The following is a 7,273-nucleotide window of genomic DNA, read 5'->3' as shown; positions in this document are numbered from 1 at the left end:
ACTGGGACACCCGGGAGGGCTGCTGGTGGTGGCAGGAAGGGCTAAGAACCTGTGCAGGATGAGAAGAGGTCCTATGGAAAGGGACTCAAGCTGGGTTGCTATTTGTTGGTGTCTGTTGTCATAAACTGCACCTGGGCTTACAAGAGCCTCCAGCATTAGCAAAGAGGTTCTTCAAATTGCGTAGGTACAGACCCCAACAGAGAAATTTGGATTGAATGTGAATCGAAGGTGATGCTTGAAATCAGATTGCATGAATCTCATAATTGTACCTTAATCATAACATTTTCTCCTCCGCTTTTATTTGGCTGTGAGGGAGACTGGGGCGGAATCCAGATGTAGAGAAGCTACTTACATTTTATGTACATTTGGTTTAATTTTGATTTGAGACTGCATGCGTAAAGACTTAAATGCAGTCAGTCTAGATACCTGAGCTGTTCACATGGTTTGCTGCTGTACCAGTTACAAACCTTGTCTGTCAGCACTGATGTTTACCAGCTTGTCAGAGTGCTACAGTATAGTATTTTGGCATATGATCAAATGTTTTCCAAATAACGTGGTACAGCGGTAGTAATATTCAAGCAGTAATGTTTTTATTTACACCTTTAGGTGTTTGGCAGAAGAAAAAACTATGTGTTCAGATTTTGGTTTTTTCTCCTCTTTCCTGGGATTAATTTTCAGCATTTGTCGGGTTTAGTTTTTGTTAAGTCTCTACAAAATGTGTTAGCAGGGAGTGTTAATTTGCAGTTAGTCATCCTTGAATAACACGGCCAGCTGCACACACTACAAGCTTAGTGTGACCGTGAAATATCTTGTGATGACAGAAGTTTTTTGGGTTTTGGAGGGTGTTTTTTTTTGGTTGTTTTTTCAGTTGTTTTTTTAGTGAGTTAATATTTGCTGAGGTAAAATCATGCACAAAATAATTGCTGGTGAGTAGCTATGAAAATGGCTGCATGGGATCTGATCTACCTAGAGATAGTTATCTGCCTTGTTTGTATGGTTATTGTCTTCTCAAAAAATACAAGCAAATGTAGGGGGCAAGACTTTCTTTCCCCAAAAGCTGTGCTGGTTCTTCTGCAATGTATCACATTTGCCATCCTCGCTCCTGGTATTATTATGTTGTTTGTCCCTTAGTTCCAACATTCACAGCGAACAACTGCTCTGTAGCTTCAGCCCGGTAGATCCCTCTACAGTCTGCTAAGGTGCCACATTTGCTGCTGTTTACTGCTCTGGAAATCAGACACTATTTAATTTTTCAGCTTCTTTCGGTTTGTGATTTGTTACTGGTCCTTTTGTAGATTTTGTTGTGTATTTTCTGTTGATGCTTGAAATATGTGCTTCAGTGTGTGCTGTGTAAAGAAGGCTGCTGCTGTGTTTCCTTCACCGAAGGCAGAGGAGTCTGTGATGACAGGTTCGCATGTGCAGCTGTTCCAGCAAAGCCTGACCATTGTCACAAACCTGATGCTTAAGGCTTATCGTTGGTGGATGTTTAATTTTTTCTCCACCTTCTAATTTTTAATTCATGAAAATTTGTCCAGTTAGTTTCTGGCACAAATCTGAAACACTGAGAAGTCCTATCAGTCTCTCTTTGATAAGTCAAGAGCAAATTGTAACATGACCAGTAAACTTAACCCTCATACCTATGAAGAATCTATTTTAAAGCAGACTTCAAGAAATCAAATATTGTTGGTTTTGCCTGAAGAGTGTACTCTCCCTACTTTGTCTTCCCCCACCCCCCCCAAGTGTTTTAGGAGATACTATTTTACTACTAGAAATAGGATACTCTTATTTCTTTTCATCAAAAAGTGTTTCTCTTAGCACTATTATGGTGTATTGGGGAAAAAAAAAAGTGGAATTTACTGGTGTATTTACTTTTATTTTTTCCTCAATTTTTGTTGATGCGTATAAAATATAATTTTGTTTTATTTGGATTCATGATAAGTACTCATTCAACTGAATTTGGCTGCTTATTTGCTTGTTAGATAATCCAGCCATTTAGAGAAAATACTCTGGTCGAGGCCTTTAAATCTAAAACTAAAATAGAAAACAAGACTTGTGCTGAAGCCTAGAATGAATTTGAAGAATTAAACAGAATTCTGTCGACATGTATCACTGGATCACCCAATACGGTGCTGTTCATATTGTTTCTTTATCCCATTTCAACTCTGTAGGACAGCTGGAATTGCTGTAGGCATTTATTTACTCAAAATCTGTCTTGAAAGCAGTAATTTATGAATAAGGCAATAGTACGCGTGAAAAACATAAGCAGTAATAACTTCTCTCCTTTTTGATTTAGTGTACAATATGTCTAGAAGTCATAGATCAGTAAAGCAAGGCCAGTGTATTGGCAAATGAGCTGTTCCACTCGAGTGTGTATGACAGCTGTTGTGTTCTGTGTAGGTATTTTTGGCACCCTTTAGAAATGTGCGACTGGAGCATTCAAAGCTGCTGTTTTCTTCCCCTGAGCCTCCAAAGAGGATGGATCGCTGGGGAGAGGTGGGGCTGCTGGACCAGTGACAGAGTACAGAATTTTTTCTTGCATCTTCCTTTCAAGCTTGTTGGAAAGTGACTGAATATGGAGAAACAAGATTAGATCAGTCTTTAACTAGTTCAGATGCTGGTTTCTCTGCTGAAGCTGTTAATAGAGATGCTGACTTTGAGGATGATTTTTGTCTTGTCAGAAGTATAGTGAAGTGCCTCAAATTGGACCTTTTCAGAGCTCAATTAGTTTCTTTTTTCCCATTTTATCATCTTATCTTCATCCGCTTGGCATTCCAGGAGAGGTGAGGTGGCTGGTGCAGAACATGCAGCTGCCCTGGATTGCTTTCATCAGAAATAGTAACTTTCTCCTTGGAAATTAATCCTTTCTGTCTTGCAAGTTTTAATTGATGGAAAAAAAGAAAAAAATTGAAAAAGACTATGGTAAAAATTATTTTATTGTCGAAAAGAATCCAGAGCTGGGAAACAGGTATGTGGAATGTGACTGAAAAGCGCTTTGTGGATAACTGACCTGTCAAGTGTCAGTAGTTCATTACTACTGATGTTGCATTTCTGACTTGTGAATGAAAGGCTTAATCTCTTTGACTGAGTAAAGTTTTTAATCACACGGTTACTTTTGTCCCTGTTCAACAAAGCATCTACAGAAATGTTGAAACCTCATGGAGGGGTCTTAGGGCTAGTCATCTCGTCATCATCAGGGGTGCGTGAGCCTTGCGGGCCCAACCTGTCAGCAGTAGCCCACGGCCCACGTGTGCGAGCAGTGCCTTGGGAGGTGGTAGGACTGAGCTGGTGCCTGCTGGAGTGGCCGCGCGTGCTTTCCGCGCTCAGGGCCATCCCTGGTGGTGCTGTGTGAAGACTGCTGGGCAGGTGGACTTGTTCTCACCGCACTGCTTCCAGTTCAGTAATTATTTGACAAAATGCAACCACTGGAATACAGTCAGGCGCAAGCTGAATTCCGGGTGGCAGTGACTGCAATGTTCGTGTCTGGCTGTGTTCATGGGTCTGCCCCTCTCAGCTGTACCTGGCGACTGAGGGAGGGCACCCGTGGCTTGCTTTGGGTCTAGCCAGCAAAAATCCCCTCCCTGCCTTGCAATGCACTTGCCTCCTTCAAAAAGCAAATAAACTACAAAAGATTTTTCAAGTTGTGACTTAAGTATTTCCTGCTGCAATCAGCAAAAACAGCTACTGGGAAAGGCTTGTTTCTAGGCTTTCAGCGTCTGCAGTTAAAGGACAGATTCCTCTGTCTGTCGGTGTAGGGAGTGAGGCCAACTGCCACTTCCCACAGGGACAGGGGTGTCATTTGCTCCGGGCGGTGCGTGCGCCATTCGCCAGGCGGGCAGTGGATGGTGCTGTTGTCCCAAGTACGCTCATGCAGGCGGTGGTGGCGCTCAAGGTCGCCTCATTGTCTCTCAAATATCTTCCTTAAGGTTTTTTTGGGGGTGGTGTTTTTTTGGTGCCCCCCCCTGCCTCGGCGCCCGAGTTTGCTTTCTCTGGTTTCCTCAACCTAAAGCATGGGTCAGACAATTCAATTTATTGTTGTTATATTTTCAGAATCCTTTAAAATAATCCTGTTTTCAGAGTAAAATCAGAGAGCACTGGTGTGTGGGGAATAATGAAGAATATACTTTATTAGAAATAGAAGCTGGCTGTATGCACATGACATATTTCTTAATGTTGAATGTTTAGCTTCTACGATCTGAACATACACAATACCAACTATTCCTTTCCCAGTCACAGTTACAGGAATTTAGAAAACAAATTTTTGTTAAACTCATGTATTTACAACTTGTGAGTTCAGTGGAACAGAGTTTGCTGCGCAGTCTTATTTTATATACAAGTATTTCTAACTTCCAGTCCCTGAATAACTACCATGTTTTAGAAAGCTTTTGGGATTCTTCCATACCTTCTAAGCACTGTGTAACTGCCATGCACTGTCTAGAGCAGGGGTCCTCAAACTATGGCCTGTGGGCCGGATACAGCCCCCCAGTGTCCTCAATCTGGCCCCGGTATTTACAGACAACCCCCCCCCCGGGGGTTGGGGGGGAAACCAAGCAGCAGCAGATGACTGCCTGCCACTTCGTCCGCTTGCCGGCCGCCTGTTTAAAAAGTTTGAGGACCCCTGGTCTAGAGAAACTGAAAGGCCATGGAGGATCTGCTGTTTTAGAAGGTAACTGTGTAATTAGCAGGAAAAACTCATCACACTCAGGGAGTGGAAATGAGTGGAAAGATGAGGTTTTGATTTTTATTTTTTTTTTTTTCAACCTGTTGTGGTAACAGAGGTGGCAATTGTACAATGTGATGGCAAACTCTTGGAGCAGTAAAGAGGAAGGACATGGATTAATCTAGTCTGCTACCACAAGAAAGCTTTGGCTGTTTTTTCTCTTGGCTTCTGTTGTCTGAGTGATTGTATGCCTGATTTTCTTCTGTCAGATCCAGCTGCTAACCAGCTAGATTAGAGCTGCTGATCCATGTCCCGGCATCACTTCTGGAATGTTTTTGATGCAAAGAGGAAAAACAGCTATCCCTTGCCAGAAGGAATAGCAAAGTAAACATCCTCGGTTTTTTTCAGCAGTTCCTTAGCACATGTTCTAGATTCAAGGGTTAAATGCTGTGATATTCTGGGTATGCCGAAGTTTCTGCCCAGGTCTACGACGATAGTCTTTAGCATTTATCTGTGGAAAATGGACTCCTAAATCCTCCTAGACCTAGAGCATGTGCTAATAGAATTTCATCCATAGCACAGTTTTAACTTTTTGGCTACCTCTAGCCTTAATTTCAGTAGGTAGGAGTATTGTAGAACAAGAGGTTCAAGTCTTGGTCATTCTTTTACACACACCTATGAAGTGTGTCATGACAGTGAGATAACCCAAAGGCAGAAAAAAAAAGGCAACCTCTGTAGGTGGTTATTTCCACACACCTTGTAGTAAATGTACTTTCCTCTTACCCTTCCTGTTCTCAAAGCCTCCTTCAGTAGTAACAGGCTATAGGCTGCATATAATGAGGCCTAAAAAGCACAATAGTATCTCTGAAATCTAGTGAAAATGTCATTAGAAGTCTTGTTGCTTATTAGTTGCCAAGTATTCATCCCGTCTTGTGTTCTTTCACGCTGCTTTGGCTTTGTATGCAGAAATATTAAATCAGTGAAGTTAGTATGTGGATGCCTCTAAAGCTTTATTAACTGTGTCTTAACTTTTTCATCTGTGCTCACTCTTCTGGCATTGTATATTTACTTTCAAAAAATGGCCCTCTTATGACAAGGATGGATGCAGGAAACTAAGCATTTATAGATCCTGAGCATGCTGACACCACAAAGTGAATATGAATACTTTAAACAACAACAACAAAAAAGGTGCAGTAATGTTTAGCGTGTTTCAGCAATGGCAGCTTAGAAGTAGAACTGACTTCACAGTGTTGCCGTCCACGGCTGCAAACGAATAAACTCATAAACCAGTGTTTAATTACAGCTTACACTTGTATTCACCATCTCAACAGCACTGCTTGCAGCATATGCAGACCCACGTGCAGACTTGAAACAGTCGCTCTCAGGTTGTTCCTTACTAGACACAGCCAAAATTTTCCGTAGCAATGATCTAGACATAGTTGACGTGACTTGTGAAGAGAAGAATGAGGCTGGGTTTTATTCTCCCCACTTTTCCCTCTTGCTTTAAGATTTTGAAACATTTAATGGATCCTGTTATCTTCTGGTAATTTAACTTGCTGCTTCATGAAGAACATATGCAGTGGTTCTCCAAACATCTGTTAACCTTGAGGATATAATACAACAGCCACCTTGTAATGCCATTTACAGTGAGTAAAAATACACTGACATCCATCACAGACATCCTCTGGCTAGAGGAAACAAAAACCAGTCAAAATGATTGCTTAATTATTTAACCTGTTTACATAATGTTTTACCTTGGCTCAGAACCCACTGTGTCACCTTCACTCAAAGCTGGTGATTCTTAATCTGTATTTGGAGTCTCTTTGTCTGTTCTGTCTTACTAGGTTCTTCTGTTGCAGAGTAGGATCCAAGCAGCCCTCCCAGCATGCCTGGCTCAAGATATCACTGCATTTGTACAAAAGTTAACTTGTCTCAGTTGCTTCAGTGCACATGCAGGTTGTTAACCTTGATGTTACTGTGCCCTATAAGCTGTATGTGCTGCCTAGTGACTGAAAGGATGCAAGGGCTGCTGCTGAGAAGAAAAATGACTGGTGAGAGGGAGAGATGAAAGAGGACTACAAGCTGATAAATGACCAGAAAAGGAAGAGTCATTACTTGCTGTTCTCATACTAGAAGAGCAGGGGCCCCCAGCAACATTGCCAGGAAGTGAGTTTAGAAACAAAATGAAAGAAAAAAATATCTCACGACATGATTAAATTATGGAACTTGCTGTTACATGGTACTGTGGAGGCCATGACTATAAACAACACTTATAAAAAGAGAAATTGATGCAGACAGGTCCTTTGGTAGGTTTTAAACCAAACAGTGTCCAGCTTGCACTGTTCCCAGCTGCTTTTTCCAGGAGCTAGCAGGGAGCCCTGTACTTGTTCTGTTTCTGATGCTCTTTCATGATGGTCTCTGCTGGAAACCAGTTACTGGGTTAAATGGCCCCTCCTCTGACCCAGGTGGCAGCACCCCCCACCCCACCCCACCCCCCATTAACTCCTTGTTGAGCAGTTAGTTTGTCTTCCCCATGGCTGCCTGCTAAGTCACAGGTTAAATAAGCAAAATGCTACCACAAGACTTCCTTCACACAAGAAAGTGCTGCATTTGTCA

Source organism: Falco rusticolus, chromosome 1 (assembly GCF_015220075.1).
Source record: "Falco rusticolus isolate bFalRus1 chromosome 1, bFalRus1.pri, whole genome shotgun sequence".
NCBI lineage: Eukaryota > Metazoa > Chordata > Aves > Falconiformes > Falconidae > Falco > Falco rusticolus.
The sequence above is the reverse complement of the archived record's forward strand: the minus strand, read 5'-3'. Positions refer to the sequence as shown.